The following is an 18413-nucleotide window of genomic DNA, read 5'->3' as shown; positions in this document are numbered from 1 at the left end:
CCCACCCACCTCTGCCTCCTCCCGCAGATTAGCGGGGCTTCTCTCTGCCTGAGGAGGCAGCAGTGGTAGTGGCTCTTCCCTCCCTGCCTCCCACCTCTGCCTCTACCCACCTCTGCCTCCACAGAGCAGCAGGGTTTCTGCTTGCCTGCATGAGGTGGTGGCAGCTCCCTCCCTGCCTGAGGAGGCAGAGTCTGCAGCCAGTTGCCACAGCCAATTGCTGCCAGCTGTCTCAGCAGTGCATGCGCAGTTGCCCAAAAGTGTTATGGAGGTGTGCAGCCACACAGGGGCTCGGGGCCTGTTGACCAAAGGTCATGGATTGAAGCTAGTACCACAAAGCCAGGTCTGACGCAGTGGACCTAGGCTAGAAGGCCTAGCAAGATTAAAGCAGCAGAGACCCAGGAGCCAAAGCCCCAACTGAGGGACCACCATTATAGTAACACCCGCGAGGCATGAAGCATAATATAAGGGACGATCTGGAGCCATGGAAGTAACCTTAAGGCTTTGGGTGCCCTGCAGGGCACAGTTAAATTGAGTGGCCCAGCAAGGGGCCCAAGGACCAGTGAGGACCACTATGGTGCTGGAGACCCTAGCAGGGGGGCAGGGTTCACTGGAACTGGGGTCACACAAAGGCCCCACAGAAAGGCTGCCTCCTTATTTATTATACCATCAAGGCATGGCAGGAAAGGCAGGTAGGCACCCTAGGGGCAGAGAAGGGCACAGAGCAGGGCATAGTAACGGAGCCACCAGGGAACATCATGGCCACCACTGGACTCCACCATGGTACAGAGTGGTAGTGTCATTATAGTCAATGAGATCAGTCTTGTATGATGATTTGAATGTAGTTTGTGTGAACATATAAATTCATCTCACTGGGAATCACTTAAAATTATTCTTCCTTCACTAAGTGACATTCTTTCCTCCTCTTCTCTGTCCCTAGCGACATCTAAGGAACTTTTAGGTTTTTCTCACAGAATAGATCGGGGTTGGTAACATTTTTGGCTGGAGTACCCAACCTCAGCCCATGCCTTGACTTGGCATGCCAGGGGCAGATAGGGGGGTGGGGGAGGTGTGGAGCTGTGAGGTGTCTCATCCTCATTGCTGGTGGTGGGTGCATGGATATCTCCAGATGGACGGTGTGGTAGCGGCTGGGTTTGTGCTACCCCTGCTGTTTCCTCACTGTGTGCCCTGAGGAACATGTGCAGCTGCCACTGGCCATGGAGCCCAGGCTTGCAGCAGGCAGTGGACAGGCTGCAAACAGCTGCACCAGGGTCTGCAGCCCTGGTCCTGTTCCATGGCTGGTAGCAGCTGCATGTGCACCTTAATGCGCATGGCAGGAAAGGGGCAGGGGCAGCACAACCCTGGACCATCCCCTGCCAGCACAGAGCCAGGAAGGGGCTCCGCAGACCTCAGTGCAGCAGCTTACAGCCTCCAGCTGCCTGCCACAGCCAGCCTGGACTCTAGCAAGCCCCTGCTGCCCTCCATAGAACCCGGGCTGCTTGCAGCAGGTGGCAGGGATACTGCAAACAGTTGCACCAAGGTAGGCTGAGCCCTGGCCCAACTCATTATTGGTGGCAGCTGCACGTGCATCTCTGGGTGGACAGTGGGGGAGGGACCACTGTTGCACAGACCCAGCCTCTTCCCTGCCATGCACTTTTAGGCATTTGTGCAGCTGCTGTCAGTGCCAGGGCTCCAGAGCCCAATGTAGCTGTTTGCAACCTCTTGGCTACCTTCCACATCTGGCCAGAGCTCTGGAAAATTGCTGCCTGCCATGGAAGCAAACCTATTGATGTCCAAAACTAAAATCCAGCAGACACTTTATTTTAATTATAAATTAATTGTTTCCTCAGAATGTGTGGTTGCTTTGTTGTTTAACATCTGATGCATAAAAAATACAAACTGACCCATGCCTTCAAGATAAACCAGTAAGTGATAACAGTGGGGAAATGCCATACCAACAGGTAAATCCATTTATATATATGATCAAAAGATCATTATCTGCCTGATAGAAAAAACATGATGGGCAAATGTATTTTCAAGCTGAGAGTGGCATGAAAAGTCAAGTTATTAATGTTGGAGACAATCCAAACAATGGAAGAGTGGGAATGCAAAGAGCAAGCGAAAAACAAATGTTTTTGCTGTTGCCACACAGATTTGTTTACCTGACACTTTTTGACTTCTTACCCCTCTTTTGGTAGAGACTGACCCTTTTCATGCCACTCTTAAGCCTGGAAATGCATGTTTTTCCAAGAGTGAAGGCTGGCTTCCGGCAGACTAAATATTTATTTTTTTAATCATCTACTGAAGATGATGTTATGGTTTCCTGATGATGGGAGCACACATCTGCGGATCTTAGGCCTATACCCACTAAATGTGTTTGAGCTACATATAGTACCAAAAACATTCATGACAGTGGTCTAGTGAGGTGACAGTGAGCAAATTACAATGTTGAGCACTGCATATTTAAACTCATTTCAGTAAGAATTTAACCTTAAATTGGAAGACAAAATTCTGGCCTCATTGAAGTCTATAGTAAAACTCCTGTTAACCTGAAATAGGCCAGGATTTCACATACTATTTAGAAAATAGGTGCAAATAATTGATGTTCCTCTAAGAAAAGAGAATAACCTTTTCTTTGTTCTGAGCCCACAAGTGTATTAATGAATGAGAATAATAAACATTAACTCTGTGTAGTCCTTGGTGGAGTATGGATTAATACAACCATTGATCCGTGCATATGGTAATCGTAAAGAGGCCTGTTAACAGCATGAACCAAAGAAAGCCTCAGTAACAGCCTGAGCAATAGACCTTGATGGCTGGAAAATGGACTTTACATGGGCTAAGCAGAAATGTTGGAAAAATTGGGCATATTTTGAGCAGCTCAAAGGCCAACAGATAGAAAACAATGGATAAGATGGGCTCAAGACATCAAAACAGAGATTAGAGTGACCTGGTAAGCACATTTCCCTATCTGATGAGAAGGTTGCAATATCTGGTGCGATGTCAGGTGAGAACTGGATGCGAATGATATCACTTAAAGATGTTTCCATATTTTATGAGAACTATGACGTGCTATAAGCATGGCATTGTTTGGAATGATATATAAATGGGGCTTGGAAACTCTGAATACTTTGCACTGACACTGTGTTTTATGCTGCTGCCATGCTTGCAGATGACTTGGCTAGTGCTGTGCCTGAATGGGGCATGATGTTAATGCCTAGGCTTGTTTGTGATCAGTTAACCTGGAAGAGTCCTTTGTTACTAAGAATCAAAGCCTGCAATCTCTCTTTTACCATTAACGAAGTTGTTAGTAGTAGTAGTTATATAAACAGTATTCTGACAGGGTATACATGGGCCATTCAAGCTGAGGGAGCCTGATGTGACTGGTACTGTATCCTCCCTGACCACACCTGATCGAGTGTGACACACTAATATGTCCATGAGTAGAAAGAATACTTTCACAGTTTTTGTAAAACATGTTGAGAACCTATCAGATCTAAACTGCCTTAGTATTTGGCAGCTGAGGATAAACCAACAATTGTTCTTTGCATTAGCTACCCAAAGGGAAAGGAAAAGGTATCAAAGAATTAAAAACAGCATTTCCTTTAGACTTAAAAAGTTTGGGGTTGGGTAAACATTCCCTTTTGAATTTCGTTGAAAAATTCCCGGACTCTGGGACTTTTTCTGATGACTTGCTATTTCCATTTTTCTCATGTTGTGAATTTTCACCTTGTAAAATGTATAATTTCAGTGACTGAAACTTCATATTTGTGTTATTTCTGTGATAAGTGGCCAAAAATTCTATAATCCAGATGCATTAATCTTTAATGGAAAAGTGCAGTCATTGAAGAACTAGTCCTGGCTCTTTCATCCAAAGATGGAAACACTGAAGGCCAGATCCTATTCCACCTACTAGGCATCTAAGTAGCACTTTCAGGTGTAAATATCTAGGAGTCATCCTATTCTATCCTGAAAAACGATCAGAGTACAATGTGGGTGGGTCCTTTCCTCCTCTCCACCTTTTGTAGCTTCCTTTTAGGGACAAGATGAAGGTTCATTAGAAAAGAAGATGCATCGATAGATTTTCAAAGATCCAGGTAATGTGGATTACACTTAAATTCTGAATACTTAGACTAGGAACTGGCCCTTCATGTTGAATTATCCAGCCTATCCATGTCTTTATGGTAGAGAAGCATGTGTGTTTGTGGCAGGATGGGGTGGAGGATCAACTCCATGTATTATATTCTAGAGTTAACTCTTTCATTCCCATCAACTTGCCAGCTTCACTCTCAGTTGAGGATGGCCTTGTGGTATATCTGTAACATAGTCTTTGAGACTTGATCTACTGGATTCCAGTTCAGCCTTCAAGAAATCATTGTATAAGAAAAATAGTAAAATCCAACAATAAAATTTTATTTTCTCTTTCTTTTGAGTTACTTTGGTAATTATCTCAAAAAAATGAAAGGAAAAAAGGTCTTGGATCCATCCATGTTTTTTGTCTGGATAAATCAAGTGTATAAGGTGTGTGTTTGCATATCTGTTTCTTTCAATAGAGGAATATCCTGTAGTAACAGGAAAAGTTTTGGGCAGTGAAAAAGAGGAGTAGAAATCTAGAGAAATAAACTCTCATCAAGAGCTCATAATGTTGTTGTAACAAATTTATTTGCCATTCATACAGAACTTAATTTGATGAAATACCCGGACAAATGTATTTCAGAGTAGAGGCAGGACTTCCTGCAAAGAACTGAAGTGTGTTGCCACAGCTTTGAAACAGGACTGTTTATCAGCTTTACAAAGCTGATGACAAAGAGCCAATAAAACCCAGAGGTTTTTATTTATTGTATTACCAGAACAGACCGTAATTTTCTGAAAATGAAGAGGATGGTCTTATAGCAGTGGTTAAACAAACTGGCTCCAGAGTAAGCCTAGAATGACAAAAATTAAAAAGCCAGAGAATAGGTCCTTTGTGGTGAACAAAACCACAGTTAACATACTTCTTAGTGGCTGTTTGAATTCCCTCTCTCTCAGGAGATGGCTCTTTCTCCATCTGCAGTACAATTTTAACTCCTACCAAACAGTGGCTAACTCATTTCCCTTTCCTCTGTCTAACATCAAAGAAATACCACTTCATGGGCTTGTAAGCCCTTGTTGGAAGAGCAGGCTGGATGAGAGATGACAGTTGCCGTGACTTCCAGTTCTGCGAGTTGTGGGAGATTCTCCATGGGTTGGAAAACCAGAGAAAGAAAACTAATGAGTGAGATTCTTATTCAGTTACATGTAAGCATAACAAAATTTTATTGTGAGATGAACGGCCCCCTTTTCCTCAGTACCACTATTTCCTTCTTTTCTGATTATTCAATTTTGCTTTATTTCTTAGAAAATTATAATGTGATCTTTTGAATCTGAAATGACACAATATTTGAATTTGCTCCTTTTATTTACTGTTAGGGAGAGATGAAACCAATACTTCAACCCTTACTAAGGTGTTTGTATATGCAACTTGTGGAACAGCATAAAGAATGTCTATGATAATCTGAATATTCTTTAAAGAGCATTAAGATTTTTGTCAAATATTCTGTTTAAAGGCTCTTTGTCCAAGGGGTTATGCCCCTCTTCCTCTCCCCCCTCCCCCCTGCATCATGAAGGCTTTGACTACAACAGTGGGAGCCAATGTCTTTGGCAGGCATGTCATGAATTAGTCCTGCACCTCCCCCAGTGCCACTGCAGTCCCCTTTCCCTGCCACATCAGCTGCTCTGCTTTCTGGTTCCTGTGCTGTGTTCCCTAACCTAATGTTTCTTAACCTTTTTTGTACCAGGACCCATTTGTAAACACTGATGGCCAGTCCCAACCCAGTGCCCCTTGCTCCTGACCCACTGCCCCTTGCCTCCAACCCCCAGGGTGTGGGACAGGGTGGGTCCCAAGCAGCCAGTAAGGGTACTCTGCAAGGGAAGACCCACAGTTTCCCACAGTTTTCCACTTTAAAGGAGAATCCATTTTTAAAGTTTGTTAAAAAAGCCTAAGAAATGTCCCTTTTCTAATCTGCCACATGCCACACACAGAGGCCACTTGTACCACTTGTGAAACACATGCTGCAGGTTGACCACCCTGGGACTACAACACATGCAACAGTTTCAGCCAGTAGTGAGCCCTTTTGACAATGGACGGGAGCAATGATCCTTGCAGGATGCTGTAGGGCTTCCTGCCTCTCCTTGGCCTTTTAGTGGGGCTGGGGACAGCTGTGATTGAATTTGTTCTTTTCTGACATGTTCGAGGGAAAGTAGTTAGAGAAGTCTGAGGCATTAGAGGTGAAATATTGGCTCCATGTAAGTCAGCTGAGTTCTCCCATTTAGTTGTGGGGAGCTAGAGTTTCACTCATGATGTGCAGAATAGACAGGTCTGTTTGTGTGGGAGCAATGAGGCTAGCTTTGGGTTCAGACTGACCCTTTCAAAATGGTGAGACAAAGAAGAGTGAAAGTGCTTCTCTTCAAAATAAGACAGTGCAAAAATATTTAGTTAAACCATTACTGTTCAAATGTGCCCTCACACAGGATTAACGAGTGGTCAATGAGTCTGTTTTTATTAACCAGGGTGATGTCAAGAGAATGAGACTCCTATGTGGTCCTGCTGAAAGGCTAAAGCATGTACTCCACTTTGACCTCAGCACATACTCCACTTCAACGAAGCTGTTTCTTCTCATGTAATTTAAATAGTCGCTCAGATTGTCCTGTTTTCCTGGAAATAGCTTTAGTTTAATTGTTTGAACGGTATATGGAGAAATGTCAGCCTCCGAGTTCTTTGAACTATTATCTTGCACTTTGTTGTTGTATATTATGGTTTGCTGGTATTGTTTCTACTTCCTGATATGACTGAAACTTGTTTGTACAATATTCTAAATGCTCGTGGTGGGTAAAATGTTGTTCATCTAAATAGTGAGGGATATGAACCACAATAAAAGTCAACAGCTGTTCAGAATATGATTGAATGCTTGTGAATAGTATTTGCCCTGCTCTACTCTAAATGTAATACCTATTAGTCTCTGTGAAAGAATATAAATACTTCCAATTGTCTTATTTGAGCCATGGAGAAGTTGAAATGGGAACAATAAGGAGTATCCATACAGGATTTCTGAAGACCGAACTAAAATTAGGAAATTCCTAATGACACAGCATTATTTCCAGAAAGTATCCTATATAGTAGCTCTGGTGCACAAGTTGTAGAGTAAATACAAAGCCTTAGTCACATAGTGACATGCATTCTGAGCAATATTATTAGATTTTGGCCCAAGTCCAAAGTTTTGAGGCTCATGTGTTGAACTTGTCAATTATAATTTTTATTGAAGGTTCACTTGTGGGGTCAGATTTAAATATGCTAAATTGTCCATCTTGTAATTTGGCAAAATTGTAACATGAATAGCTGATAAGAGAACTTGAAAACAAAGAGAAGGCTTGTATGTTTGTTTGCCTTATTTTTGTAATTTATACTTACAAATTGCATTTTTTGTAGTTCAAATGAGAGGAAAAATAAGGAAATTAAACAAATCTGGAATTGATGCTTAAGAGAAACAAAGATAATATCTTTTCCGAACAACACGCAGAGATCTGAAATTGCCTTTTAGGACTAAAGATTTTGGAGAATCAGTTTACTAGCTTCTCAGTGACTTATTTTAACCTAGCCTACTGTGGTATTACTGTGATAAGGTGATAGCTTGCACTTAGTTGTATACGTTAATATCTGTGGATGGGCCTTTAAGAGAAAAGTGTTGATAATATCTATTGCAGATTTTCTTTCTCCTTAATGATTAGCATTATCCCCCTTTCTCATTTCTCTAATGTGTACTCTCCTATATTTTTGTTCCTGTTCATAGCTTTTCATAGTCAACAAACTGGTAAATGCTAACTAGTAAAGGGCCCAATTAAAAATTCTCTTGCCATAAATAGAGCACCATGATTATAGAATTACAGCAATCTGGTCTAGTTTTTGTGAATGTAGTTGTCGTTAGCAGCTGTAGATTGCAAGCACTGAACACCTCTGTTTACAGGATATATAAACCACAGGCATCATTTATTGTTGTGCTTTTTTAGTCAAACCATGCCAGAAAAGGTTCTAATTAGTGCCATTTATGATGGGACATTTTTGTATGTAAAACAGGCATTTTCCTATTAGATATTAAAGTAGATTACCAAGCCACTTCACTAATGTGCTGAACAAAAATTGAAAGCAAAATTCTATTTCTCTGAACCATCTAGGTCCCATGTTAACATTCCTAACAGTGAAAGGACTTTACTCATGTTCCTTTGTCAATAAAGAATGTCCCTACTGCTCTTTTATGTGTCCCTACTTGTGGCAGGGCACTGTTGGTGCCTGTCACTTTAAGGGCTAAGCCAAACAGCCAGCAGGTGCTTGATTACAGTGGCCATTTCAGAACTCTGGCCGCCTGTATAAATGGAGCAGTTTGGTGCTGGCAGGCCAGGCAGAAACATTGCCTGGCTGAAAGGCTGTACAAAACATCTTGGAGGTAAGGGCAGGAGTTTGAAGGGATGGTTTGGAGGCTCCTGGGCATGACTAAAACTGCACCCTGCCAGGGATGGGTGTCCTGGTGGGGCTCCTAGTGATGTGGGAGCCCCCAGGAAATACCAGGCCAGTTACCACCCTGGTGGAAGGCGGGTTGGGGTGCCTTAACCCCTAGCCCCCACAACACTGTGGGTACTAGGGGGCCAGGCACAGCTACAGCCACCTAAACCCCCACCAGGAAGGAAAGCCCCATGGCCCCAGTGAGGGAGTGGAGATGTGGAGCCCCAGTGAGGGGGAAACCAGAGGGCTAGGAACCCAGTATGTGTGTGTGAGTGTCTATAGGGTTGCCCCGGGAGGGGCCAGGGCAAGCTTGGCCATGGTCAGGTAACTGGCTGGCCACTACCCCGGTGAGGGTTTCAGAAGAGACCTGAAAGACAGTACATCTGCCACCCAAGGGATGCACTAGGTAAAGCCTACTGCCAAAGGGGCCCACTCTGAAAGCAAGGCAGTACAAGTTGTTAATGCATGAAAGAGACCCTGTGGGGGTGGGGGGTGGAGTGTGAGTGGCCCTAGTGAGAGGATGGTGGTATGAATGTATGTATTTGAGGCCTGACAACGAGAACTAAACTTGGTCTGGCTGTAGGCAAGGAGCAGTATGTCATCTGGACGCCATCTGCGAGGCTTGGGCTGAGGTTTAGGGGAGGAACGGAGCTGCAGCTAGCGCCCCCTGGCATCGGGACAAGAACGGGCAGCCTCCTGCCTTATTAGAACCAATTAGGAAACAACAAGGCCTGGCAGATAAGGAGGCGAGCAGTTGGCCTAGAAACAGGTGGGTGGGCCAATGGCAGGCGAGCCTCGAGAGAGCCCCCTGTTACACTACTGCTCTCTTTTATTTGGTTATTCTGTTCGAAAAAGCTAGAGTCCAGTTTATTGCCAAAAAGGCCTTGTAATCAAAGTAATATTTGGTAACAGTAGATTGTGATATATCTGACATCTACAGAAATCTAAGATTGAGAGGATAATTGATAATTGGTTGGCAAGATGTTAGCAATTGAAAATAGCCTATGATTTTCTTAAATGTCTTAATGCATTATATACTATTTAAGTATATAGCCTTGAGACTGAAAAAAAGACTGTGCACTTATATGAAGTGAATGTAAGTGAATCTCAGTGAGCACACAGCATTGTCAATTCTATGGTAATAATAGACATGAAATTCAGGAGCTCTCATCATTTTTTAGGCTTCACTTGGCAGCCCTTTGACATCTCTTTCCCTTTCACCATTTCTATGCGTTTAATTTGGGTTCTTCCCCTTGTTTCTACCCCCAGTGATGTTTTTGCATTTTTTCATTTAATAATCTTTGGATAAAATAGGTAGACAACAATTGGTGTAGGAGAATGAGCCAGAATTCTTTTCCCTTCCAGAGCAGTGCATTTTCACTGAGCTCTACTCCCTCTGGGTTGTTCCCCTTCTGCTGCATCTTGGCTGCTGAATGAAACAACTTCATCAGGAATGGTGTACTGTGCTCTTGGAATCCAGGATACAATTCATTGGATCTCATTGTGTAACTAAATTAACATTGGCTAGGCATCTTAGCCATATACTGGCCATTTACCCATATGAAGGTCAAGTTGGATTTGGACTTTAGATTTATCCTTATGTGCTCTTTTGTTTAACTGAAGTAAACTATCTTAGGAATGAAGAGAGGATCAGACTTAATCTAGGTTTATCTGATCAAAATGCAATTTCTATTTATCTTTTTTAAAATAACGACTAACAGAATCAAATTCCCTCTAAGATCTTGAAACCTTAAAGTTTAGCTTGTAAGTTACAGATATTTATTACAAATTAGAGAAACCATATGCCAGAAGTTCGTGTTATATTGTACATTCAGTTTATCAGAGTTTAAAATTAAGACTTACTGAATTTATCAGGCACTTTTGTATCTTGTCCTGTACCATAGTCTCTTTGTAATCAGAATTCAATCCTGTTTTATGTATATTCAGTCAGCTGCCCCATCAAACTTAATTGTATCTAAAAATAGTTTATTTGATCAAATCGTTTCTCAGATAATAAAGACAAATTAGAGGCATAACTAGCAAGTTATGCACCCTGGGCAAAGCCCTTCCTAAGTGAGGCAGGGACAGTTTCTGGGCACTGGAGCGTGGGGGGAGTCAGCCTTAGCCAGCCCAAGGTCTCAAAGTCCCTGGCAGTTACTACCATTGTGTAGTTTGCCCACCCCTCCGTCGTTGCTACAGTGATGAAATGTCTCTGCACCCAGCTGCTGTGATGATAAAGCAGTGTTGGTAGGCTACTGCTGCTGCTGTGGTGTGGAGTCTCCAAGGGAGCTGCCATTATGGCACCCCTCTAAATGTGTGCCCAGGGCTAGTGCTCCACTCAAATGCCCCTTGTTATGCTACTGAGGCAAACCCCTGTGAAAGATGTTCCCTATGAAAGGAACTGAGCATCCATCATGGTTGGCCATAGGCAGTATATTGAGTATTGTGTATATTGAAATGCTTTATACTATAGTTGGCTGATAATTCATTTAAATATTTTGTTTTGGTTCAGTTGTGAAATCTTTATATCACTCACAAAATTATGGATAAGATCTTTGAGAATGAATGAGGGAATTTCTTTTAGACTCTAATTACAAAAAAAAGCATTTTCAAATGTTCTCCCTCCATATTTAAAAAATACTACAAATAGCAGGTAAGCAACACAGTTAACTTGTTGTGGTGCCAGAGTGCTAAGTGGTCCAGGGTTTGGGGAAAGGAATGCAAACTTTTTTAACCTCTAGTTTATACAGAATGGGTTAGAAATGACTCAGCTGTGAACATCTGGTGACTTGTTTTTTGGTTTGCATGAAGCAGATCTGGAATGGAAAGTAATATTTTAAATCACAGCTCTCCAACTTGTGACCCACAAGCCATATACAGCCCCTGCAAGGTTGGCCTGTGGCCCATGGGCTCTCACCCCACTGCCACTCTTCTCCCCCACTCCCCCTCCTCATCTTCTCCAGTGGCTGGGAGGGAGCTGGATTGCCCAAGCTGCCTGTGCAGCAAAGAAAGGAACTGGACTGCTCACACGGCAGGTGAGTGGTGCATGCAGCCAAGCGAGGGGCATACGGTGCTGCCTGTGTTGTGGAGGGGTGGCCTGCGTGGTGCAAATGGACAGGAATGGGAGGAAGCTGGTCAGCCTGCCCACACTATGCATGGGGTGGGCGGGAGCCTGGGTAGCTTGCATAGTGTTAACAGCTGTGAGAGAAGGGGAACCTGGTTGCCTGTGTTGTGGGGGGGGAAGGGAAGTTTGCTGGGCAGCCCATGTAGTGGGGTGAAAGCCTGAGTGCTTGTTGTCCACATAGCATGTGGGTCTGGGTCTGTAGCTCTTGCTATAAATCACTATCTATTTCTATCTCAGAAATAAAATATATAACACATTTACATTAGAATAGTCACATATTACTGTGACAGTCTCACAACTACCTAGAAGTTAAACAAAATTATGTGCAACTTGATAACATCTTATCAAGGATCTTCAATTACAGTCTTTAAGACTATATTCAAAGGTAATTTCCTTAGCTGTTTGCATCTGAGATATCAGAGCTATTTCATTCCAGTTCCTACAGGCAAAGTATTCCATGCCTGAATCTTATGGCTTCATGGATCCAGGGTGTCTGAAAGCTGTGGACAATGATTTGGGAGCTGAAGATAGGACTCTTCACTGTTAGGGACAAACTGGCTTATAAAGAAGAGAGACATAAGAATAGTTCATAGCCATTGAGGGGGCTCTCTTGCTTGTTACAAAAAACTGGAGAAATGCCACTGGTAAGGATATTAACTAGGGACTGGATAGCTCAAGAAATCTGACAATGGGACACATTCAGCATTTAAGTTGCCTCTTGCCAAATTAGTTGCCATATTGTGTTGGTTACTCAGGTTGGCCATATGGTCAGATTGGGTCCTACAGCGTCATTGCTGTTGAATTTGGGGACAGATAACTATATCACAGTTGTGGCCTCTCTTTGCAACGTTAGAAAGGCCAATTGTTCAATTGCAAATGTGTTATGCACTGTGATGAAAAGACCATAGCATTATTAATTAATGAGTTCTAAACTCTCATATTGACTCATTTTACCATTAGACAATCACCTTATCATCTCTCTACTACAGCATCCCAGCCTGTAGAATAGGGGTGATAATAATAAAGAGAATTATAAAAGTTTAACTAATTAGAGTTTGCAGAAAGTCCTGAACATGTAAAATATAAATTTCATTTATCACTCCCATTAAAACCAATGGCAAAAGCTTTCATCAGTTTCAGTGCATGCAGGGTTAAGCTTTTTCAAACTAAAAAGTTTAATTAATGTGGCCATAAATTAATTTTAGAAATGTGAAATTCATTTAAAGAATACCTTAACTGCTACATATACATTTTTTGTATTTTACCTCGGATAGTTTGTGTTGGCATTTTGGTAAAGGAATAATAGTAATCTAATTCATTGGTCACCCAGATGTTTGCTTTGCTGCGTAACCTGCTGAGAAGGATTTTTCTCTTTCACAATGTAGGTCTTGTTAATGCCTTGGTATTTATTCTGTTTAGTTTTGTGGGAATCACAAGGATTATAAAAATTTAATCTTTCGTTTAAACTTTTTAATGATGTGTAAAGATATATTATGCCTATTCTTGGAGTAAGGTGTTGGGGTGGGAGAACATGGGTTAAGGGCACAGCTCAGCAGTTTTATTACAGGAACATGTGGATTTCATTAGATGCAAACTTCAGAGCAGGTGGATTCAGGTGAGGGACTTTTATTTAGTAGTATTATATATTATGTATTCACTTCAGAACAATTGTTTTCCCATGAATATAACTAACAAATTATAATGTTTTCTTTGGTGTGCTGGCTTGAATGTGAATACATATTTTATCTTCTGGTTCAGTGAAACTTAAATTCTAGTTCTTTAAAATAAAATAATGTGGTTGGTATGTGCAGAGGGAGGGAGGAAGAGGGAGAACAGTGGGGGAGGTGAAAAGTTAGTGTAGTTCATTTCTAAAAATGGATCCATGGCATAGTCACTTTTTAATAATTTGTTGAACAGTTAACTTTGTCCCCAATTAACTTTATTTTAGAACTGTTGATAGTGTCTCCCCAAATTCAAACTTTCTTTTTCTACTTTTGTGTTTTATTTCTAAATCCAGCCCTCACTAGTAAGTTTTTTTCTTAGCTTTTTGTACTAAACGGAAGGAGGCATACAAACAATGGAAACTTGGGACAGCCTCTAAGGAAGACTACTTGACAATGGCCCTCACTTGTAGAAACCAGACTGGGCAAGCTAAGGCAGAAACGGAATGAAAACTAACTGCAAGAATCAAGGACAACAAGAAGTCCTTCTTTAGCTATATAGTGAGTAAAAGGAAGTCAAATGGGAGTGTGGGGCTGCTGCTCAATGCCTCAGGATACATGGTCACTACCACTCAGGAAAAAACGGAACTCCTAAATGACTACTTTGCCTTGGTCTGTCACAAGACCATGGGGAACAACATGCCAAGTAGGGCACAGAATGAGCAGGGCAGAATTGATACCGTTCCCACCATTGCATAGAACTGGTATACGATCAGTTAAAGAAATTAGTTGTATGTGAATCAGCAGGACCAGATTAACTCCACCCAAGAGTGCTACAAGAGTTGGCTGAAGTAATCGCAGAGCCCCTGGCAAAGGTCTTTAAAAAATCATGGGCCTCTGGAGAAATCCCAGAGGAATGGAAGAGGGCCAGTTTTGTGCCCATCTTCAAGAAGGGGAAGCGTGAAGACCTGGGAAGCTATAGGCCAATTAGCTTAACTTCTATTCCAGGGAAAATCCTAAAAACATTCATGAAAGAGGTTATATGTGACAAATTTACAGAACGCATGATACTGAATGACAGCCAGGATGGCTTCATTGCGGGCAGGTCTTGTCTGATCAACCTTTCTTTCTATGATCACGGGATGAGAGAAAATTGGTGGACATCATGTACCTCAACTTCCAGAAAGCCTTTGACCTGGTATCCCATGAGGTATTGATCAGAAAACTGGAAGATATTGAGCTCAACTGTGGGACCATCAAGTGGATGCAAAACTGGTTGTGGGGTAGGACACAGAGTCCAAGTGAGTGGATCGGTGTCGTCCTGGCAAGATGTGGGTAATGGCATACCCTAGGGGTCGGTACTTGGCCCAGTGCTGTTCAATATCTTCATCAACGACCTGGATGAGGGGGTGAAAAGTTCGCGGACGACACCAAGATATGCGGTTTTGCGGACACATCCACAGATAGGCTGCAGATACAAGCAGACCTAGACAGGCTGGCATGTTGGACAGAACGGAACCAGATGAGATTCAACGTAGAGAAATGCAAAGTGCTGCATTTGGGAAGAAAGAACCTCTAGCACACCTACAGGCTGGGCATCGCTAACCTGACCAGCACTACAAATGGGATCTGGGGGTAACAATAGACCCCAGCATGACTGTGAGCCGGCAATGTGATGCAGCAGCCACTAGGGCCGATAAAACTCTAGCATGCATCAATTGATGCATCTCCAAAAATCTAAAGAAATGATTCTCCCACTTTACTCAACATTGGTGCAGCCACAGCTGGAGTATTGCATCCAGTTCTTTGCTCTGCACTTCAACAAGGACATGCAAAAGCTCGAGAGGGTCCAGAGAAGGGCCACCCGTATGATCAGGGACTTGCATGGCAAGCCATACGAGGAGAGGCTGAGGGACCTCGGACTCTTCGGCCTAAAGAAAAGAAGGCTGAGAGGGGACCTGATTGCGGCTTACCGCTATATCAGAGGCGTACATCAGGGGCTCGGTGAACAGTTGTTCACCAGGGCGCCCTGGGGGACAACTAGAAACAACGGCCACAAATTCCAGGAAGATAGTTTCAGGCTGAACATTAAGAAAAACTTCTTTATAACTAGGGTGTCCAGACTATGGAACAAGCTGCCCCCAGAGGTGGTGCAATCATCTACCCTAGAGGTCTTCAAGAGAAGACTGGATTGTCACCTGTCTGGGGTCATCTGATCCCAAATGTCTTTCCTGCTCATGCAGGGGGCTGGACCTGATGATCCTTCGGGGTCCCTTCCAGCCCTACGATTCTATGATACCCTAAGGCTAAAAAAAAACATTGAGCAAGTTAGAGTGATATGATGTGGTCCAAAACAACCAACTTGCCTGCAATAAGTTATTTTTTCTTTGCATTTGATATAAAAGCGTGCTGGTAGAGGTTCACTGATATATTGGTTAGTATCAGATTGGCAGTGATAAAAGGAAAATTAACAGTATTGGCTTTTTTTGGCCGGTGTAGCCAGTAGTGTCACTGATAAATGCTGTGTGCATGCACACAGCCAGGAATGCTTTGAGAGCAGTGTTTTTCCACTAAGTCTGAGGGGTGGGGAAAGGGGCATAGGATTGGTAAGGGGTGCAGGTGGGCAGATCAAGGCCCCCATGGTGAGGGAGGGAATGGGGCAGGGTCAGGTGCTGCCCAGCTGGGGTAGGGCGAAGTGCGGGGTGGAGCCACAGTCCAGGGAGTGCAGGAGGTGGGAAGGAAGGGTGGCCTGCCACTGTATGCACCCCCAAGGGGGAGACATGGGGGGCATGTGCCCCCCAGATTTGTTCACGGGGCAAAGGTGGGCTGCCTGCTGTGGGCTTGGGGCCAGGGGCTGTGCCAGCCTGTTCCCGGCAGGGGCTAGGCTGGGGCGGAGCTTGGGGTGGGTGGTGGTGGCGGCATTGGGAGGGGTGCCTATGGGGTGGGCTACAGCCACCCCAAAATTCCCTGTAACTGCCCTTCCCAGTGCCTCCACTGCCCGCCCTGCCCTGCTGCCACCCCACCCACAGTCCTGGCCTAGCCCCCTCACTGGGAAAAGGCAAGTATAGCCTCTGGCTCTGAGCCTGCAGCAGGCAGCTCACCCTTGCCCCATGCACATATGCTTCTCCTGGGGGGGTATGTAATGATGGGGAGCCGCTTCCCTTCCTCACCTGCCAGACAAGCCACCTGTGGCTCCATCCTGTGCCCTGCTCTGCCCTGACTGGGCAGCACCTACTCCTGCCCCAACCCCACTCCCTCCCTCACTGTGGGGGCCACAGTCTGCCCCCACTCATGCCCCATCCCTCCCCCTATACCCTTTTTCCTCCACAGACTTACCGGCTGGATGCCTCTTTCCAAGCTGCCAGGCTGCATATCAGCTATCGGATCAGTATCGGCCAAGATGGCTGGTTAATAATTGGCCATTGGAATTGGAAAAAAACAATCTTTATTGGTTCACCCTACTTACTGGTAACTAGTACAGTATATGCAATATATTACGTGTGAAGGAAAAATTACTTGAAAAGGATAGTTTTAGACAGAGGATATATCTGTATCACTCTATTTTGTACAAGACTGAGTATTTTGTACAAGACTGAACTATTACATATTTCAACCCCAGTTTCAATTGTACAGAAATGTAATGTACGCAGTAGCAATAATTATTAGGGGTGTGCGAAGTGGGCTGTATTTGATTTGGATTAGGATTCGGCCTGATTCAGGGGACAGTGATTCGATTTGCTGATTTGGATCACTGTTATGATTTGCTTTGGCTGAATCTGAAGATTCAGTTCTAATTTGGAGAATCAGAGATTTGACTATAGACACAGCTTTATATGTTTTTCTACAAACCTCGAGGTACCAGGCACAGCTCATAAATGCTGAGATGGGGCAGTGGAGCATCTCACAGGAGCACAGGGGGCCCCTTGCATGCTCAGTGGCGGACCCCCCTCAGACTCTCCCAGCTTGGTAACTGGCTATGGAGGAACCTTGGATGCTCCTCCAGACCCAGGAGGCACCAGGTGCCAAGCTGGGGGGAGGGCTCCCCCGTGCACTCCGAGCAGACCCAGAAGTGGACTGGAAGTGCTTCTGGTTCACTTCCAGGTCTGCCGTCGAGCATGCTGGGGACCCCCCGTACTCCCGTGGGACACTCCATCCGCCCCAACCTTTTCAGCATTCACAAGCCAAGCCTGGTATGAGGTATGTAGAAAAAACATAAAAAGCTGTGTCTATGTCTGAGTTGTTGAATCCCTCCAAATCGAATCAAAGGCTTCCAATTTGATTCAGAGAGATTAGTGTGTTTCCTGATTCAATTAGGATTTGGAGATTCAGCCACTGAATTGGGCCGAATCTCCTCTGAATCAAATCAGTGGCCAAAGCTTCGCACAGCCCTAATAATTATCAAATGTCTGTGTTCATTTGACAGTAACTAATTTACGTGCTTTTTCCTGTCAAAACTATGAATAGGATTTAATGTCTCTGCCTGGTATAGAATGAGAGGACTTTCAGTCTGTCCTCTACAAGTTGTACCAAAATGCTTCAACTTTGCTAATGAATGGATAGTTGAAATAGTTGGAAGTGAACAGTTTAATATTTTCATATTTGGGGAGAAATTGTACAACAAAATATACAATTAATTCAGCAGATAGGAAGATAATTTTAGACATCATTCAACCAAATTAGAAATCCTTATTAGCTTCCACATTCATTTTGGGTGATATGAAATCTCCAAAAGAGAGAGAACTTTTTAATTATGGGTTTTGTTTTGATTGTGTGTGTTGTTTTTTTCATTTGTATGGTTTCGTAATGAAATACAAGATTTTTTTCCCATAACTATACTTAGCCTTTCCCTATTTTTCTACATGCTGTTACTGTTTTCTTGGATGAAGAAAATAATTCTTACTTTATGGATAGATGTAGTGGTCCATGTAGACAGATTCAAGGATTCCCTACCATGAAACTTCAGCTTATCCTGCCATGGTACTGTCTTCATAAAGAGCAAAGTACTCAAAGAAATAGCAAGGCAGTTCTGCACCCAGAGCAGCTATGATGATGGGGAGCT

The 18413-nt window shown here is 43.5% G+C and overlaps 1 protein-coding gene across 1 annotated transcript in view; it reads left to right on the top strand.

Annotated features, from left to right (window-relative positions):
• Positions 1-1856: 1856 nt before the first annotated feature.
• Positions 1857-18413, top strand: part of LHFPL2 (lipoma HMGIC fusion partner-like 2) — a 129995-nt gene continuing 113438 nt past the window's right edge. The window contains exon 1 of the mRNA XM_019517734.1: positions 1857-1922. The gene's annotated coding sequence lies outside the window, so the exon portion shown is untranslated. The remainder of the gene's footprint in view (positions 1923-18413) is intronic.

Source organism: Gavialis gangeticus, unplaced genomic scaffold (genome assembly GCF_001723915.1).
Source record: "Gavialis gangeticus isolate Ggan-Ray unplaced genomic scaffold, GavGan_comp1, whole genome shotgun sequence".
Taxonomy (NCBI): domain Eukaryota; kingdom Metazoa; phylum Chordata; order Crocodylia; family Gavialidae; genus Gavialis; species Gavialis gangeticus.
Note: the sequence above shows the minus strand (reverse complement) of the source record. Positions and strands in the feature narration are given on the sequence as shown.